Raw genomic sequence first — 21,229 nt, 5'->3', positions numbered from 1 at the left:
GCATCTATGCTCATTTTTTTAGTAAAGTTAATCACAACTATTTTTGCTTCTATTTATTTCTGAGTAGGTTTTTATATAGTTATTTTCTTTTCTGCTATATTTATTTTTTTCTTTTTATTCCTGAGTTGTAATAAGTCATTAAAAATAAGCATCTATGCTCATCTTTTAGTAAATTTAATCACAACTATTTTTCTTCTATCTATTTCTGAATGGTAATAAGTCATTAAAAATAAGCAGCTATGCTCATTTTTTAGTAAAGTTAATCACAGCTATTTTTGCTTCTATTTATTTCTGAGTAGTTTTTCATATAGTTTTTTTCTTTTTTGCTATATTTATTTTCTTCTTTTTATTTCTGAGTTGTAATAAGTCATTAAAAATAAGCATCCATCCTCATTTATTTAGTAAAGTTAATCACAACTATTTTTGCTTCTATTTATTTCTGAGTAGTTTTTTATATAGTTTTTTTTCCTTTTCTGCTATATTTATTTTTTTCTTTTTATTCTCTGAGTTGTAATAAGTCATTAAAAATAAGCATCTATGCTCATTTTTTAGGTAAGTTAATCACAACTATTAAAAATAAGTCATTAAAAATAAAAAAGAGGCACCATGCTCGTGAATTTGCTTCAAGCCTTTCGGAATAGTGTCAACTGCACTGCACATAGCTCTGTGCAGTCTACCGTATACCTCAAGGCTTGAAGCTAACCAACGTGCAGGTGAGCAATTAGCCTCTTCTTCATCGTCTCTGCACTCAGGGCTTATAAAACAGCTGCGAGTGCCTCTCGCTTGGCGAGGTGGGACTACAAAAACAGCTGCAGAAAGAATCAACTAAAAAACAGCTGCAGAAAATAAAAAATTAGACGGGTCCATTGGTACCGGTTCCTGGCGCCAACCGGTACCAATGCTCCTCTTTGGTACCGGTTGCTGCCACCAACCGGAACCAATGCCCCTCTTTTGTCCCGGTTGGTGGCTCCACTGGGACAAAAGAGGGGCATTGGTCCCGGTTGGAGGGACGAACCGGGACCAAAGCCTTTGCTATTTAAGTAGCACTGCCGCCCCGCCCCGACTTCGATCTCTCCCGACGCCGCGCGCCGTCCCCTGCCGCTACCTTGCCGTCGCCGCCCCGCCCCGACGCCGTCGCCGCCCCGCCCCGACGCCCCGATGCGCGCCGTCGCTGCCCCGCCCCTCTGCCGTCGCCGCCCGCCCTGCCGCCGCCCCGCCCCGACGTCGCCGCCCGCCCTGCTGCACCTCGCCGTCGCCGTCGTCGCTGTCGCCGGCCATGAGCAACTTTATTTTATTTTTGTTAGATTTTTTTGTTAGTTCATAGATTTTTTTGTTAGATTAGATTTGTAGTAATTTAGATATGTAGTTCATATTGTGTAATTTAGATTGTGTAATTAATTTGTTCATACTATATTAGATTTTTTTCTGTTTGTAGATTTTTTTGTTAGATTAGATGTGTAGATCTTTTTGTTAGATTAGATTTGTAGTAATTTAGATATGTAGTTCATATTGTGTAATTTAGATTTTATAATTAATTTGTTCATATTATGTTAGATTTTTTTTTCTGTTAGTAGATTTTCTTGTTAGATTAGATGTGTAGATCTTTTTGTTAGATTAGATGTGGTGTAATTTAGATATGTAGTTCATATTGTGTAATTTAGATTGTGTAATTAATATGTAGTTCATATTTTTAGTAAGTACTATTTTATTTTATTTATAGTAAGTGCTTCATATATATATAGTTGAACTAGCTAGCTGATTTAATAAACTAATTTATTATATATAGAAGTAGTTTGTTTTTAGTAAGTAGTACTTTATTTATTTATAGTAAGTGCTTAATTAGTAGTTGAACTAGATACTTGATTTAATTAATAAAACTACTTATTTAACTATATATAGAAGTAGTTCCTGCATCGACGTCAGCGATGCCTATCCCGCATCCTCGTCGTCGTCGACTCGGCGGTGGAGGCTTGCTTGATCAGGGCCATGTTCGGGACTGGGCTCCGTTGGGATGGTATTGGGAGGTGCTACCTTCCGGGGGACGTAGGTTGGTGAGGAGGCAGCCCGTTGTTGACCCGATCCTTGTTTGGTGGCGGTCGCGTGGGACAGTGACGGTGCCGAGGCTTCCAGACACCGCGGAGGTGGTACGTCACCGTGTCAGCGAGGAGGACGAGCACGTCCGTCGCTACATGGTTGCATTGGAGGGCAGGTTCGACAATACCTGGCAGGTTCTTCAGGGATCTCACTGGAGCTATGATCCTGTGATGGTTCCTTATCTTTGGGTGTCCACCACCCGCGTCGATACTCGTCGGGCGCTACGGTTCTAGTTGTATTTAGTGATGCTATATTAGTGATAATATTCGACGATGTACGGACACCAAGGATGATGTACTTTTGCTTATAATTATTGAATGCATGCTAATTTGAATACTACTTTATTTTATGATGTGGTTTTGCTTATTTTATGATTTGGTTTTGCTTATTGAATGCTCATATTGGATAAGTTCTCCTTCATCCCCGTGTGCTAGAAAATTTGATGTAATAATGCACTCGGGAATGAAAGGAGGTGCTACGTACATCACCGATAGTCAACCCATGATTAATAATCTAGTTTAATATTTGAATTATGAACATAGGCCGGAAATGTCATACTCGGATGACGAAAACTGCCCGGGGGAGTGCGACTGGTTCCACGATGACCGAGGCATCTGCGATAGGTTTATTGAGCTGGACGAAGATCGTCGCTTCAGCATTAAGCTCGAGGAGACCTTCGATGTTCATACGGTACGCAACCGACGACAATAGTTTTTTTTCGTAATTAATCATGACTTTAACTATTTTAATCATGACAATATTTTTCATCTTTTCCAATTCGACTAGCTTATCCCATGCTTTGCAAGATGGTATGTCTTGGAGAGGATGGGTTTTGAAGACCATGAAAGTTTCGAAACCAAAAAAATTATCCTACGTACCCATCATGGTGTGGATTTTCAAGTAAAGCTGTACAATGCTTAGAGTGTAACCCATTTTGGTTGCAAAAATTGGGAAGCACTTTGCAAGATGTATGGTCTTGATGAGGGTATGCTTGTCACCATGGATCTTGGTGATCCTACAATCGAGCAAGAGAGACCTTCGATTTGTGTCCTTGTGGATACACCCCCAATTCTTCCACCATGTGAGCTTAACAAAGTTATTAAGTAATTTATATTGTTTATTTCAAAATAGTTGACAACTTATCTCCATTGACAGCTTATTTTCATTCTTCAAAGAATGTGCGGAAGATGGTAGACAGAACCTACTACACCGAAGGCTCCGAATTAACTTACCAGGAGAAAAATCATCTGGTCGCATTTTGTACTGATCTTGAGAATTACAATATCTACAATCAAACTCCTCAACATTATGGTCAATACGTGCCACTAGTGCACGTGTTGAACTACGGTAACTACCATGGAGATACCCTGGTAAGATTATTTTTTACTATTAACACATCCGTGCATCTTTTCACACACTTCTAAAACTAGTACATCATTGCTAACTACGAAGTTATTACTATGTTTTTCAACAGATAATCCCGAATGATTGTGTGCCTCATCTGATGTATACGCATGGTAGCCTTCATGTTTTGAACATACAACCAGGTCGTCCTACGAATCTTAACTGTCCATACCGGGTTTCTAAAAGAAGTGGAGACATAACAATCAAAGAATGGAAAAAATGTATGGACGGTCGTGAGGAGCTTCTTGGAAGCAACAAGCAGCGAAGGGCAAAAATTGGAGACTGGATGATCGCCATTCTTCATAATGGAGAGTCAGGGTCTATATTGTTTTATGCTATCTTACCTTAAGGGTGTTTAGGTCCTACCTGATACTGATGAGCATGTGCTAAGAACAATTATGTAGGGTTGGGTTCGATGACTATGAGGATGATGATCGTATGACTTATTATTAATAAAGAGTAGAAGTTGTATGATGATGCATGATATTAGTAGGACTTGTTATTATATATGATGATGTATGATGCGAGGGTGCATGAGCATGTTATATCAGCGGGTGAAATGAACATAGCAGCAGCGTTGATAAACCAAGGACGAAGATATAAGAGAGGACACTTCTCTCTATTAGCTAGCTAATAACAACCTAAAAATAACCCCCAAAACCCCAAAAGCAGCTACTTTTGTAAAAAAAACATGGACTTTTGGTCCCGGTTGGTGCCACCAACCGGGACCAAAGGCCCCCCTGACTGGGCTCGGCGGACCGGCCACGTGGAGGCACATCTGTCCCGGTTCGTGTTTGAACCGGGACTAATGGGTGGAGGTATTTGTAACGAGCCATTAGTCCCGATTCATGAACCGGGACTAAAGGCCCTTACGAACCAGGACTAATTGGTGTTTTTCTACTAGTGATAACGCGTAGCCTGCAGTGCAATCGCTCGGATTCAGCTAGACCCCAACGCCTCGCACACACGCGCGTACGAGTACGAGAGAAACGTGCATCGCTCGGCCCCCGACCACCCACCGTAACCGGGAAATCCCCGAAGTTTTCCTCGCCCTCGCTTCTACCACGGTTTTTTCCGTCATGGATGGCCCAAAGAATGTCATGCAGCTGCGTCTCCGGCCCGCCCAGGACGAAAAGCCCATTTTCTGTCATGATTTTTTGTCATAGAAGTAGGAGCCCACCACATCTATGATGATACCGGGTTTTGTCACAATTATTGTCATAGAAGTGTCATAAGTATGACAGAAAAAAATTTCATTCGACCCAAAATGTCACAGATGTGTCTTTTTTTTGTATTGATACGAGAGGAGCAAGCCAAGTTACTCGAAGCCGGATTCATAAGAGAAATAAAACACCCGGGCTGGCTAGCAAACCTGGTGATGGTACCAAAGAAGGACCAATCCTGGCGCCTATGTGTCGATTTCAAGGACCTTAATAAGGCTTGCCCCAAGGCTCCCTTCCCTCTCCCCCACATCGATCAAATCATCGATGCAACCGCTGGACATGATTCACTGTGCTTCCTCGATGCATACTCCGGATACCATCAAATCAAGATGGCGGAGTTCGATCAAGCCGCAATGGCATTCATCACTCCATACGGCCCTTTCTATTTCAATACCATGCCTTTCGGGCTCAAAAATGCCGGAGCAACCTATGAACGCCTGATTCATACATGCCTGGAAAAACAAATCGACAAAATAGTTGAGGCATACGTAGACGACATCATCATCAAGACCAAACACGTCGAATCTTTAATAGACGACCTCAGGCTCACATTAGACAATCTCCGAACATATGACATCAAGCTCAATCCGGAAAGATGCGTTTTCGGCGTTCCTACAAGAAAGCTCCTGGGCTCCATCATCTTCAATGGAGGAATTGAAGCAAATCCGGCCAAAATCCGAGTTTTGTCACAGTTGGCTACCCCAACAGACCTCAAGCAAATCCAGAAATTAACGGGATGTGTGGCTGCCTTAAGCCGCTTTATCTCCCGATAGGGAGAAATTGCACTACCTCTCTATCGCCTTCTTCGATGCACCGAACACTTTGAGTGGACGGATGCGGCCACGGCCAGATTGGAAGAAATAAAGGCCCTCTTGGCTGACAACCCAATCCTAGCCGCACCAAACATCAGCGAAACCATGTTGCTATATATAGCCGCAACGCACCAAGTTGTAAGCGCGGTGCTCGTCGTCGAACGAGAAGAGGACAAACATAAGTTCCCAATCCAAAAGACGGTGTACTACGTATCCACAGTCCTCACACCATGCAAGTCACCATACCGACATTATCAAAACATAGCATACGCGGTCTTCATGGCATCCCGGAAACTACGACACTACTTTCAAGAGTGTTCGATCCCGGTGGCCTCCGAATTACCACTCAATGATATAATAAATAACCGCAATGCCAAGGCCGGATTGCTAAATGGGCCATCGAGCGAGCCATTAAGTCGCAAGTACTGGCCGACTTCGTCGCCGAATGGACAGAAGCCGAACTCCCTAAAGAGTACGGTGCATACTCCAATTGGATCACTTTGACGGCTCTAAGATGCTAGCTGGTTTGGGAGCGGGTGTTTTCTTGACATCCCCCACCGGAGATACAGTCCAATACGTACTCCAAATACTATACACAGACTCCAACAATGCAGCCGAATATGAGGCTCTGTTGCATGGTCTTCGGATGGCAGTCTCCATGGGCATCCAATGCCTAGAAGTGTGTGTGGATTTTAACCTAGCAATATCTCAAATAAATGGAGACTTTGACGCCAAGGACCCAAAAATGGTGGCCTATCATAATGCCATCCGCAAATGCAAACTCGGTTTGAGGTGCTCGAATTCCATCATGTGGCCCGAGAAAACAATCAAGCGGCAGATATCCTCGCCGACATCAGCGCCAAGCGCGACCCCATCCCACCTAATATCTTCTTGGAAAGGCTGTTCAAGCCATCCATGGTCTGGCAAGGGGAGACCGGCAATACTAGTCCGGATCCGACCACAACCCCAGATACCGAACATACAGGCATAATCGGAGGCTCTGCCACCGCAATAACACCTTCGGCCCACGTAATCATGGTTGTCATCGCCCCATGGACCGATCCCTTCTTAGCCTACTTAAATAGGCAAGAACTCCCCGAGGACCAAAATGAGGCACGTTGCATTGTGCGGCGCTCTAAAGCATACAAGGTCCACGAGGGAGAGCTTTATAAGAAAAGTGCTACCGGAGTGCTCCAAAGATGCAACTCCGAAGACGAAAGGCGGCAGCTCTTGGCCGAAATTCTCATTGGACTCGGCGGCCACCACGCCGCAGCTCGGGCCCTTGTAAGCAAGGCCTTCCGTACAAGTTTCTACTGGCCGACAGCCCGAGCAGACGCACAAGACCTCATCCAACATTGCATCGGTTGCCAGCTTTTCGCAAATCAAAGCCATAAGCCCCCTACCGCTCTCCAAACAATCCTCATAACTTGGCCCTTCGCAGTCTGGTTGCTCGATATGGTCGGACCCCTTAAAGGAGGAAGCCATAAGAAAAAATACTTATTGGTCATGGTGGACAAGTTCACCAAATGGATAGAGGCCAAACCAGTTAAAACGGCTGAATCCGGACCAGTGATAGACTTCATATCAGAGGTTGTACACCGTTATGGTGTCCCCCACAGCATCATCACCGATAGTGGCTCAAACTTCACAGCCGATGAGGTGAAAACTTGGTGCCGCAACATGGGCATTAAGCTCGAGTATGCCTCCGTCTATCACCCCCAAACAAACGGTCAAGTTGAATGAGCAAATGGTCTTATTATGAGAGGAATTAAACCCAGACTAGTGCGATCCTTGAAGGAGTCAGATACGCACTGGGTCGAGGAGTGAGGGAGTCATGGATTAGGGGGTCCTCGAACAGCCGGACTATATGCTTATGCCAGATTGCTGGACTATGAAGATACAAGATTAAAGACTTCGTCCCGTGTCTGGGTGGGACTCTCCTTTTCGTGGAAGGGAAACTTGGCAATTCGGATGTATAGATCTCCTTCTCTCTAACCGACTCTGGGTAACCCTAGCCCCCTCTGGTGTCTATATAAACCGGAGGGTTTAGTCTGTAGGACAAGAACAATCATAATCATAGGCTAGCTTCTAGGGTTTAGCCTCTATGATCTCACGGTAGATCAACTCTTGTAATACTCATATCATCAAGATCAATCAAGCAGGAAGTAGGGTATTACCTCCATAGAGAGGGTCCAAACCTGGGTAAACATCGTGTCCCTCACCTCCTGTTACCATTAGCCTTAGACGTACAGTTCGGGACCCCCTACCCGAGATCTGCCGGTTTTGACACCGACATTGGTGCTTTCATTGAGAGTTCCACTGTGACGTCAAAAAAGGTTTGATGGCTCACCTTGTCATCAAGGACAACATCACCTCTGGGGGAGCTTTGGCTTCAGGCCAAACCCTCCGACTACGCTTCGTTATGACCGCCCGTTCGGCGGCCACGCCGACGATGACTTCTAGGGTCATCAAAAACAGCCCCCATGTCAGCTCGGAATACGCCGAGAAGATGTATCAAATGGAGCTCTCATCCTTGAACGGGCTCTTGGACCGCATCACCGCCTTGGGAGTCGCTATGGACTACGATCGGATTGGGCTTAAACCCGATCAAAGAGAGATTGATTCTCCACCGGTCACCCATCAGAAAGCGGTGGTGGAGGAGCAACATGACGATTCTTCCTCTATTATGAGGACAAACTATGTCCGGATTCCTGAGCTCTCCGAGCCGGATGCCCGTTCGTGGGAGGACATGACCGAAACCTCGAACTTAGAATCGGGTAGCGGGCCAGAAAAATTGGGCAACATCCCGGAACCCGAACTGCCGAGCTCGGAAGTTCCCATGGGTATTAGATCGGGTCAAGGTTCGGACTTAAATCCACCCACCCACCCATATACAAGCGATCTTTCCCACATTAGACAACAACCCCAAGAGACAGTACATCACTTTTGGGCCAGATTACTCCTTGTAATGAGCAAGGTCAAGGACTGTCGCGAGGAAGACGCAATCTCATTCTTTCGCGAAAATTGCATGGACAAGGGAATCCTCAATGCCATAAGTCGCCGTAACATAGCACACTTCGCTGACTTGGCGGCCATAGTATAGAAGTACTGCGCGATACAGAGCGCCTAGAAAACCCAAGCAGAATACTGGGATCCTCCAGCTCTCGCAAAACCTTCTGTCTGAACTAAATGGGCGTACTATCGCGAGTCACCCGATTCAATTACAAAGAAACCAAAGCCCACTACAGGGCATGGAACCATATTGGAGGGATGGCTCAATGGGCCATGCAAAATTCATACCACGCTGGATACCATATCAACGCACAGCCTTAGAGCATGTTGGATACTTCGGCAAGTGGCCAAGAGCGGCGAGGATCAACTCGATAACAATGCCACAGAGCATCATCCCGCAGAAAACAACAATACAGTTTTGACAGTCTTCAAGACTTTCGCCTCAAATAACAGGCGTACGAGAGCACTCCGCAGCCTCGCCGAAGTGGGGACCCTGACTCATAAGTCGAGATCACCGAATGCACGTGTACAGTGATCCCAGAGATCAATGCTCACTAAACACACAAAAGCTGAATAACAAGAGTCTTACATCCATACATACCGTTTTACACGAATTATGACCATTATGGTCAAGTCTTACATTGATAAAGCCTTAAGGGCTGAACATCAAGTGAAACACAAGCAGCGGAAATCTTCGTCGATAAGTAGAACCCATGCCATCTGCCTTAACCCTACAGGCATTCTGACTGGGAAACGTCCTAGTTCGCATGTTCGTCTCCAAAGAACTCTTCTTCGAACTCCGGTTCTTCCATGCCTGGTCAATTAAATAACCAGTGGCAAGCCAATGAGTACTTTGAATGTACTCACAAGCAACCCATGTTTTGGTTCAAGATACAGCAATGCATGATATAGGTAAATTTTTGCAGAAAGCTAGTTTTGAGTGCAATGACATGTTCAACAACTTTGTAAGGCATGCATCAAGATAATTCAAGTAACCAGGAGGACAAGTTACAGATATCAACATAAATAGAGTGAGCACCAACCCATATCAATGAAGTCAAGTCCTTTGACTTGACCCAAGCAGTTATCCAAACACACACACTGGTTTGTAAACATGTGGTCATAGCCCAAGAGCGGTTACCCAACTGTCCTTGACCGTGGACACGGCTATTCGAATAGTTTTACACTCTGCAGAGGTTGCACACTTTACGCACAAGATCCAGGGAACTTCCGTGTCATCCACGACCCGCGATACCTCAAGTACCCGGGGTAAGCACCCGATCACTACCTTTCCCTAGACGACACTAACCTGGAGTCCACTCGTTGCTCCGTATCCTCACGATGTACATCATACGAGACTCACTCGAGATCGTAACATCCGAGAGGGGACACAACGGTGTATCCGGTGCCCTGTGAAAACAGTCATGGCCGCCCTACCTGGCATGACCCCGTCCCGAGAGAGCGCACCAATAACTCTCCCGTCACTAGTAATGCGGGCCCCAAGCTAGTGTTGGTCTAGGTAATCAATAATGCCCTTTCCCATATAAGGGTAGAGTGGTTGCGCATGTAAGGTTGGAATAACGGTCGCAACTTCAACCAATCCGTTTTGAAAACAACACACACTTGCCTCGGTAAACCACTTCGTCATCAAGTGGCTACCCAACTCATCATCTCCCTCGGGCATAAGTGGCACCCGACGGGGTTTTCGAAAAGTCCTTTGAAAACACTTTGTCTCCTTCATCATGCATATTCCCGTCCCTTTTGCATAGCATCTACTTTAGCATCCTATCTACTCCCACCGTCATAACCCTCATAAGAAGGTAGGGTCATGCACAATGCAAGTATCAACGAGGAAGTACGGTGGCAAACAATCAAAGTGGATACCACCTCATCATGACTCCGTTGCAACAACAATATGGTGCTATATGACATGCATAAAAAGGGTTTCATAGACATGGTCAAAGGGGTGCTTGCCTGGCTCAACAAAGTCTTCTGGGTCTTCAAAGTCTTCTGGTCCAACTCCTTCGTTAGCAACGCAATCTATCATCACAAAATAATAACGAGAAAAATAAGGCAATAATAAAACAGAAAAACCAAAGTGCTCAGAAAAATGTCAACTCATTTTTGTTAAATACTAGGGTGAAAACTAAGAAGGGGAGAATTCCTAGTTTTGGACTTGGAGTAGCAGAATAGGAGAAATGGATTTACAAAGGTATATTTAAATGTTAAAAATCACATTTTAATATTAAAGTGAAGAAAAGGTGTTTGGCTTTGAATGAAAGTTGCATCATTAAATAGGTGGGATTTTTACAAGAATTTAGGAACTGGAATTATTTTATTTGGATAAATATTTTATCCTGTGGAATATTTGGAAAAGTGACAGAAAAAGAAAAAGGAAAAAGGCTTTGTGCCCGCTGGGCCAGAATAGCCACAGGGCAGCAGGCCCAGCCAGAGAGGCGGCCCAGCGCGCTGGTGCACGCGCGCGCGCTAGGTTTAAACCTGACGGGCGGGGCCCAGGCGTCAGCGAGAGAGAGAGGAGCAATGGAGGGGAGAGGCTGACAGGCGGGGCCCGCCTGTCATCCCTAACCCCGAGTCCAGACGGCTGGCGAGCTCACCGGTGACGACGCAGGGCACGGCGAGGTCGGGCGAGGGCACGGATGGACTCAGCGTCGTGTCGCCGTTCGGGTGGAGGTGGTGGACGTCATCGGAGCGGCCTGGTTTGTCGACGATGAGGAGGCATGGCGGAGGAGCTTCGGGCGGCGGTGGCTCCGGCCGTTTCCGGCTGCAAAAGAGGCGGGGAAGAGAGGGGGATTGGTCAGTGAGCAAGAGGAGTGGCGGAGAGGGTCTGTACCCGGAGATCGACGGTGACCCGAGGCGGCGGAGCTCGAGCTCGATCTCGAGCTCGGGCTCATCTGGAGAGGGGTGAGTGGTGTAGGGGGTGATTTAGGGGAGTGAGAGAGCGAGTGGTGAGGAGAGTAGGGCTCGGGGAGGCCCTTAAATATGCGAGCCACGGCTCACCGTAGACCCGTGCTCCGGCGAGGACATTGCCGTTGCTGTGGGTCACGGGGGCGCGCGTGGGCATGTCTGGGGTGCTCGTGGGTTCGGTCCAGAGCTAGGGAAGGAAGAGAGAGGAAGCAGGAGGGGCCAGAGGCGCCGCACGTGTGAGCCGCACCATTGGCGCGCTCGGGCGGCCTCTGTTTGCTAGCGCGGAGGCGCGGGGAGGAGGAGAGAGGAGGTGGCCGACTGCGTAGCGTGTTGCGGACACCGAGGCGCATCGGCAGGCGCGCGGGGGATGCCCAAGGTGGTCGGAGGCGTCGGGCAGAGGGCGGCTACAGTACGGGAGCGTACTGTAGCGCGCTCCAGAGCACCCAAATGGCCGCCATGGCATTTTCTATGCCTTGTGGGCGCGGCCAACCGTGTCCCGTAGCTCAAGGGTGGAGTAAACAAGGAGGGGGATCCATTGGATGCTCTGTATGGCCGCTTGGGTGAGGAGAGAGGTGAGGAAGAGGGAGAAAGGGGCTGTCCAGAGAGAGAATGTGGGGTTTTACCCATCCAATAATTGAGTTGTGTACTTGCCATTGTTACTGGAGGTGAAAGGGTTCTAGGAGGAGCTGTGGTAAAAAGTGGAGGTCATGGAGATTAGTGGAAGTGGTCAAAAATGGAATTTTGGTAAAGTGGCAGAAGGTGTTTGATGCTTGTTTGGTTAAGCAAATGAACTCCAAATGCCATGAGACTCCACAGGGTGAAATGACACATATAATTAGGGCCCTCCACCAATTTGGAGCTTATTTGGGCAAAGTTGCCAATGCAACTTTTGTAAACCCTAGAAATGAGCAGAAATAGACTTGTGTAGATCTAACTGAGCAAATCACTTCTCCTTGATGCACCACTTGCTGTAGTGGCCTCATTTGGTCATGTGAACATGCTCACCAAAGTTGGAGTCAAGGAGAGAAAGTTGGTAGTACAAAGTTGTTCAAATATGATTCTGGTCTGAGAGTGTTTTGGGTCATTTTGGTGAACCAAAATGATTTTAATTGGCATGAGGATTTGCAAGGTGATCACAAAATGCATTTTTGACTTGCTGGATTTTTCCTGGATTTTTGTGAAAATATTTCCTGTAGAAATATTTCAACTCCTTGAAATGGGCAGAAATGGTTTTGGGAGGTTTTGTCCAATATTTTGAACATGACCATGTGTTGAAACTCTTATATATGGAAAATATATGTCCACTAAGTTTCCCTGATTTTTGTAAAAATATTTTTGAAACAATAAAATAATTTTTCCCTATTAAAGACCATTTATGGCCTTAAGAAAAAGCTTTTAAATAAAATAGGAAAATAGTTTTTAAAATTATATTTTTGTGGTTTGTGGGAGTCCTACATCTAATAGGATTCAAATATACCTTTTGAAATATTTTTCATAACCCAAATCAAGTACTTGCAGTGCAAACCTCAATTTAGGGGTTTTTGGAAAACTAATTTTTGAAAATACTTTTTCGCCAAATTATTTTTGTAAGAAAATACTATGTTGTACTATACACATGGCATGATCATTGGGCAGGAGTTTGAGGCAAGGAGATGAAGTACAGAAGGTGGAGTAGTTGACTTTAAAGAGCACTTGAAAAGAATCACACAGAGAAAACCAACTCCAAATAAAAGCCAAATAATGCAAAAGTTTTTGTTGGTCCAAATTTTCATGCTTTAATAATGCAAATGAAATGTTACAAAATGCAGGGTGTGACAGACCTACCCCCCTTACAAGAATCTCGTCCCCGAGATTCCTAAACTAGGCTCTAAAGAGATACGGAAACTCGGATCTAAGGTAATCTTCACGCTCCCAAGTTGCTTCTGCTTCAGTGTGGTTGCTCCATTGGACCTTGAAGTACTTGATGGTGCGGCTTCGAGTGTGTCACTCAGCCTTATCCAGAATGCAGATGGGCCTCTCACGGTAAGTCAAATCAGGCTGAAGGTCAATGGCTTGGTGATCGACGTCCTTGTAAAGATCAGGCTTGTTTGGAACTTGGAGGCACTTTCGGAGTTGTGACACGTGGAATACGTTGTGCACATCAGATAGTTCAGGTGGCATCTCCAACTGGTAAGCCACTTCTCCTCGTAGTTCAGTGATCTTGAAGGGGCCGATGTATCTTGGTGCGAGCTTCCCTTTTACATGGAAACGTTGGGTTCCCTTGAGAGGTGTGACCCAGAGATGGACATGGTCTCCAACTCGGAAGTTTACGTCTCTACGACGTGAGTCAGCGTAGCTCTTCTGCCTTGACTTGGCGGTCTTCAAACGCTCCCTGACAAGCTGGACTTGCTCTTCTGCTTCACGAAGGATATCGGGCCCAAAGATAAGTCCTTCTCCGGTCTCTGACCAATTGAGGGGTGTGCGGCACTTCCGTCCGTATAACACCTCAAATGGTGCCATCTGAAGGCTTGACTGGTAACTGTTGTTGTAAGAGAACTCGGCGAAAGGGAGGCAGTCTTCCCACCTAGCTCCATATGCTAAGACACAGGCTCGGAGCATGTCTTCGAGTATCTGATTCACTCATTCCGTCTGACCTTCGGTCTGTGGGTGGAAAGCAGTGCTGAAGGACAACTTGGTCCCCATGGCTTCTTGGAATTTCTACCAGAACCTTGAGGTAAACTGGGTTCCTCGATCTGACACAATCTCCTTGGGAACACCACGAAGGCTTACGATTCTGTTGATGTAGAGGCTGGCTAGCTGGTTTCCCTTGTAAGTTGTTTTGACAGGAATGAAATGGGCTACTTTGGTCAAATGGTCGACTATGACCCAGATGGAGTCATGTCCCTTGTTTGACCTAGGTAGTCCAGTGATGAAATCCATTCCGACTTTATCCCATTTCCACTCGGGAACCTTGAGTGGTTGGAGCAATCCAGCAGGTCGCTGATATTCAGCCTTGACTCTTTGGCAAACATCGCACTTTGCAACATAGGTGGCAATCTCCCTTTTCATCCCGTGCCACCAAAACCTTTCCTTCAGGTCTTGATACATCTTGGTTCCTCTAGGATGGATGGAATACAGAGTGTCATGAGCTTCTTGCAAGATCAAATTCTTGAGCTCAATCTTATTGGGTACGGAAATGCGATTTCCAAACAACACAATTCCTTGCTCATCCTCTGAGAATCCTGGGGCCTTGCCTACTTTGATCTTCCTCTTGATGCCTTTAATACTTTCGTGTCCCTTCTGAGCTTTATTAATATCATCCATCAAGGTAGGCCTAACTTCGAGGTTGGCCAAGAATCCTGGTGCAACCAGTTCCAACCCGAAGCTTTCAAGTTCTTCATACAAGGCGGGTAGCTTGTCCTTAAGCATAGCATTCAAGGAACACACCTTTCTGCTTAATGCATCTGCTACCACATTAGCATTTCCAGGGTGGTATTGAACACTGAGGTCATAATCCTTGATCAACTCTAGCCACCTTCTCTGCCTCATGTTCAATTCCTTTTGAGTGAAAATATGCTTCAGACTTTTGTGATCCGTGTATATCTCACACCGCTTCCCTAGGAGGTAATGTCGCCATGTCTTCAGGGATGAACCACTTCTGCTAACTCAAGATCATGAGTAGCATAGTTCTCTTCATGTGGCCGTTGTTGCCTTGAAAGGTAAGCTACGACTCTGCCTTCTTGCATCAGAACACCCCCCAGTCCGGTTCTTGACGCATCACAATATTTCACAAACTCCTTGTGTATATCTGGTGTGCCCACAACTGGGGCGGTGGTCAGTCTCTTCTTCAGCTCCTGGAAGCTCTCTTCGCACTTCGGCGTCCATTCAAACTTCTTGTCCTTCTTCAAGAGCTAAGTCATGGGTCGGGCAATGCTTGAGAATCCTTCAACGAACTTGCGGTAATATCCCGCGAGTCCGAGGAAGCTTCTGACTTCTTTCACATTGCTTGGGGATTGCCATTCAGTCACGGCTTCAATCTTGGCGCGAACGACTGACAATCCTTCTTCGGTCAAAACATGACCCAAGAATCCAACTTCACGCAGCCAAAATTCACACTTGCTGAACTTGGCATACAATTGGTGCTCTTGAAGCTTGTCTAGGACCATCTTCAAGTGCTGCTCGTGCTCTTCTTCCGTCTTCGAGAAGACAAGAATGTCATCAATGAAGACAACGACAAACTTGTCCAAATACTCCATGAAGAGCTTATTCATGAGATACATGAAGTAATCTGGGGCATTGGTCAATCCAAAGGACATGACCGTGCACTCATACAGGCCATATCTGGTTACAAATGCCGTCTTCGGAATATCTTGGGGTATGATTTTCAGCTGGTAGTACCCAGATCTGAGGTCAATCTTGGAGAACACCTTGTCCCCGTTGAGTTGATCAAACAGATCTTCAATCTTGGGGAGTGGATACTTGTTCTTGATTGTAACTTCATTGAGGGAGCGGTAGTCAATGCACAAGCGGATGGTACCATCCTTCTTTGCCACAAATAGAACAGGTGAGCCCCAAGGGGAGGCACTAGGGCAGATAAATCCCTTCCTCAACTGCTCTTCCAGTTGCTTCTTCAATTCTGCTAACTCTTCCGATCCCATTCTATAAGGCTTCTTATAGATGGGTCCCGCTCCGGGTATGAGCTCGATGATGAACTCAATGTCTCGGTCAGGAGGCATTCCCGGTAGCTCATCAGGAAAGACATCGGGGTATTCGCATACTACCGGCACTTGCTCCAATTCAACTCCAGTCAGATAGTTAACTTGGTTGGCTTGAGCAGAGGAGGGGTTGGGGGCAAATTTAACTTCAACTCCTTGTTCATTTGTCATAGTGACAGTCCGGTTGGCACAATCTAACAAGCCTTGGTGCTTGATGAGCCAATCCATTCCTAAGATCACATCCAAGCATTGCGATCTTAAGATGATAAGGTCTGCTAGGAAGTCTACCCCATTAATGACAATCCCGACTCCTTTACATCCTATCTTGGCTCTCATCTCTGCTCCGGGGGTTTGTACCACCATAGGGTTATTCAGGGGTGTAGGGGTCATGCCACTTTTTAATGCAAACTTTTGGGTGACAAATGAATGCGTGGCTCCAGAATCAAACAAGACAGTTGCAGGTGCTGAATTGACAAGGAACGTACCCAGCACGATGTTTGGGTCTTCCTGGGCTTCTTCTACAGTGACATGATTCACATGACCCTTGCCGTTGTTGGGAAGGTTGCGGGGAGCTTGGTAACTTGGTGGCATTCCACGGCCTTGTCTTAGGTTCTGCGCATTGGGGCGTGGGGCGTTGGGCTTCTTGTTAGGACAATACTTGGAGTAGTGTCCTGGCTGACCACACCCAAAGCAAGTGACTTGGTTGGGGTTACTGCTCTTGCCGGCATTGTTATTGGGGTTGTTGTAAGATGGCCTTGGGTTGGCATACTGCTGAGGTGGATAGTTGGTGCGGGGTGCAGGAGCTCTTGGCTGCTGATAGGTTGGCTTGACCGGGGCTGGCTGCCACGGGCGAGGCTTCTGGTTGCTGGAGCTACCCTTGCTGATCAACTTACGCTTACGGGTATCATCCAAAGCACGTTGCTTGTCCTCAAGCATGAGTGCCTTCTTCACCAGATCAGGAAAGGTCGGGCAGTCACACACTACAAGCGAGTACTGCAGAGTCTGGTTAAGGCCTTCCATGAAGCGCTCCTTTTTGGCAGCATCAGTGCTGACATCCTCAGGAGCATACCTTGAGAGAACACTCAACTTCTGCATGTACTCCTTGACAGTGCTACTTCCTTGCTTCAGGGCTTGGAACTCACGCTTCTTGATGGCCATGATTCCGGAAGGAATGTGGGCCTTGCAGAATTCTGCCTTGAAGTCATTCCAAGTGATGCTTTGCTCAGCATGCATAGCCTTGAATCCATCCCACCAAGCTCTGGCAGTTCCCCCGAGACAGTGGGCAGCATATGCCACCCTCTCACGATCTTCAGTGCAGCCGACTAGTTCGAACAAGTCCTCAATGGTGCGGACCCAGTCGTCTGCATCCAGGGGTTCAGCAGTCTCGATGAAGGTGGGTGGTGCATGCTTCTTGAACTCCACCAACGTGGAACGTCCATTGCCGTGTCCCGCCGGCTGGGGATTGACAGCTTGAGCAATCACCTGGAGGGCTGCAGTGTTGGCCTGGCGTTCCTCTCGGAAGGCTTGGAGAAGCTGAGCCATGTCCATGCTTGGAGGAGGTGGTGGGGGTGGAGTCTGTCCTCGGGCTTGGTCCTGGCTGACTCCTGCTTCAGCAGAACCTCCGGCTTCTTGCTACTGGGTAGAGGTACCAGTACGTGTTACAACAGGCATCCTGTTGGAGTGGTCAAGGTCTCATGATTGGGGAAAGATGGGGAAAGCAATATAGATGGGACGCCTAGTAAGGGGGTTGGTATGACACTAATTGTTTCATGCAAGGGCCAAAAGGGCCAAACACATTCATTAAAGTCCAAATGGGTGATGTAGTCGCTTACAAGTTCCTGAAGGAAAGCACGACGTCCATCAAACACATCAAAAGCAAACACAACACTACATGGTTTCATATGAACCATTACATGGACTCGACTTCGCATAGGGGTACATGGCCTATCCTACCATAGGGGTTACTAACAGGCATATCCAAGTTGCGAATGATGCCTAAGTGGTGGAATGCTCGGTCGTGTAGTCTGGCTCTTCTGGGTCTTCCTCCTCATCATCGGTAGCGTGGCTTCCTTCATTGCTCGAAGGAGTGCGGGAGTGGAGGAGCTCAACACGGCGTTGCTTTGCTGGTGGGGTGAATAGCTTGCGGTAATCCCTTGCACCCATGCGGTGTTGCTGTGGTGGTTCTCCATCCTTTGGGGGTCTTCCGCCTCTGTATGCGACTGCGGGCTGTCCAGGGGGAGCACCTTCCTTCTTGATCCTATCCGTCTTCACTTGAGCTTGGAGAAGAAGTGCCTTGGTCTCGTGAAGTTCCTTTCGGAGCTCCATTGATTCCGAGGCCAAGTGTTGTGCTAAACTATCGGCACGAAGGCTGAAGTAGGTCTAGAATCGGAGTGGAAGTCCTTCTTCTAATGGTAGAGCTGGTGCACTGCTCTCATCCTCACCTTCCTTCCAATAAGGCAAGAAACGGGTTGCCAACTCGTCTGCCATCTCTGGAAGAAGGTCTCGGAGGCGGGTGAGTGCCTTGAGGGTTGCCGTCTCAACGGCAAGAACTAGTGTTGCCATCTGGGGTCCCTCGAAGAACCATCTTGTCGGAGAGTCATTGGACTTCACGATCACTTCCACGTGATACTCCGTCTCGGTGTCATTGATCCAATGCTCGTGGTAGGTGAAAATGGGGGCTTGGTGAAACTAGCACTTCTTGAGGCTATCCTCGAGAAGCACGGGAAATCCGGTGGTCAGGAAGTCTTCGGGTACGGCAGCCATCTACAAAGGTTTAATGGGAGAGGTCAAAAAGGGAAATATATCTTGGGTACGGTAAGCTTTAGAAGAGAAGTTTAGATGGTCTCAAGCTAACTAATGTCCATGCTAACTAAGGTTTCCTACAGTTAGGATGGCTCTGATACCAGCTCTGTGGGGACCCCGACTCATAAGTCGAGATCACCGAATGCACGTGTATAGTGATCCCAGACATCAATGCTCACTGAACACACAGAAGCTAAATAACAAGAGTCTTACATCCATACATACCGTTTTACACAAATTATGACCATTATGGTCAAGTCTTACATTGATAAGGCCTTAAGGGCTGAACATCAAGTGAAACACAAGCAGCGGAAATCTTCGTTGATAAGTAGAACCCATGCCATCTGCCTTAACCCTACAGGCATTCTGACTGGGAAACGTCCTACTTCGCATGTTCGTCTCCAAAGAACTCTTCTTCGAACTCCGGTTCTTCCATGCCTGGTCAATTAAATAACCAGTGGCAAGCCAGTGAGTACTTTGAATATACTCGCAAGCAACCCATGTTTTGGTTCAAGATACAACAATGCATGATATAGGTAAATTTTTGCAGAAAGCTAGTTTTGAGTGCAATGACATGTTCAACAACTTTGTAAGGCATGCATCAAGAGAATTCAAGTAACCAGGAGGACAAGTTACAGATATCAACATAAATAGAGTGGGCACCAACCCATATCAATCACGTCAAGTCCTTTGACTTGACCCAAGTAGTTATCCAAACACACACACTGGTTTGTAAACATGTGGACGTAGCCCAAGAGCGGTTACCCAACTGTCCTTGACCGTGGACACGGCTAGTCGAATAGTTTTACACTCTGCAGAGGTTGCACACTTTACCCATAAGATCCGGGGAACTTCCATGTCATCCACGACCCGCAATACCTCAAGTACCCGGGGTAAGCACCCGATCACTACCTTTCCCTAGATGACACTAACATGGAGTCCACTCGTTGCTCCGTATCCTCATGATGTCCATCATACGAGACTCACTCGAGATCGTAACATCCGAGAGGGGACACAACGGTGTATCCGGTGCCCTGTGAAAACAGTCATGGCCGCCCTACCTGGCACAACCCCGTCCCGAGAGAGCGCACCAACAACTCTCCCGTCACTAGTAATGCGGGCCCCAAGCTAGTATCGGTCTAGGTAATCAATAATGCCCTTTCCCATATAAGGGTAGAGTGGTTGCACATGTAAGGTTGGAATAACGGTCGCAACTTCAACCAATCCGTTTTGAAAACAACACACACTTGCCTCGGTAAACCACTTCGTCATCAAGTGGCTACCCAACTCATCATCTCCCTCGGGCATAAGTGGCACCCGACGGGGTTTTCGAAAAGTCCTTTGAAAACACTTTGTCTCCTTCATCATGCATATTCCCGTCCCTTTTGCGTAGCATCTACTTTAGCATCCTATCTACTCCCACCGTCATAACCCTCATAAGAAGGTAGGGTCATGCACAATGCAAGTATCAACGAGGAAGTACGGTGGCAAACCATCAAAGTGGATACCACCTCATCATGACTCCGTTGCAACAACAATATGGTGCTATATGACATGCATAAAAAGGGTTTCGTACACATGGTCAAAGGGGTGCTTGCCTGGCTCAACAAAGTCTTCTGGGTCTTCAAAGTCTTCTGGTCCAACTCCTTCGTCAGCAACGCAATCTATCGTCGCAAAATAATAACGAGAAAAATAAGGCAATAATAAAACAGAAAAACCAAAGTGCTCAGAAAAATGTCAACTCATTTTTGTTAAATACTAGGATGAAAACTAACAAGGGGAGAATTCCTAGTTTTGGATTTGGAGTAGTAGAATAGGAGAAATGGTTTTACAAAGGTATATTTAAATGTTAAAAATCACATTTAAATATTTACAGTGAAGAAAAGGTTGTTGGATTTGAATGAAAGTTGCTCCATTAAATAGGTGGGATTTTTACAAGAATTTAGGAACTGGAATTATTTTATTTGGATAAACATTTTATCCTGTGGAATATTTGGAAAAGTGACAGAAAAAAAAGGAAAAAGGCTCTGTGCCCGCTGGGCCAGAACAGCCTCAGGGCAGCAGGCCCAGCCAGAGAGGCGGCCCAGCGCGCTGGTGCACGCGCGCGCGCCAGGTTTAAACCTGACAGGCGGGGCCCAGGCGTCAGCGAGAGAGAGAGGAGTGATGGAGGGGAGAGGCTGACAGGCGGGGCCCGCCTGTCATCCCTAACCCCAAGTCCAGACGGCTGGCGAGCTCACCGGCGATGATGCAGGGCACGGCGAGG

The sequence above is a fragment of the Triticum dicoccoides genome, chromosome 7B (assembly GCF_002162155.2).
Source record: "Triticum dicoccoides isolate Atlit2015 ecotype Zavitan chromosome 7B, WEW_v2.0, whole genome shotgun sequence".
NCBI classification, from domain to species: Eukaryota; Viridiplantae; Streptophyta; class Magnoliopsida; order Poales; family Poaceae; genus Triticum; species Triticum dicoccoides.
The sequence above is the reverse complement of the archived record's forward strand: the minus strand, read 5'-3'. Positions refer to the sequence as shown.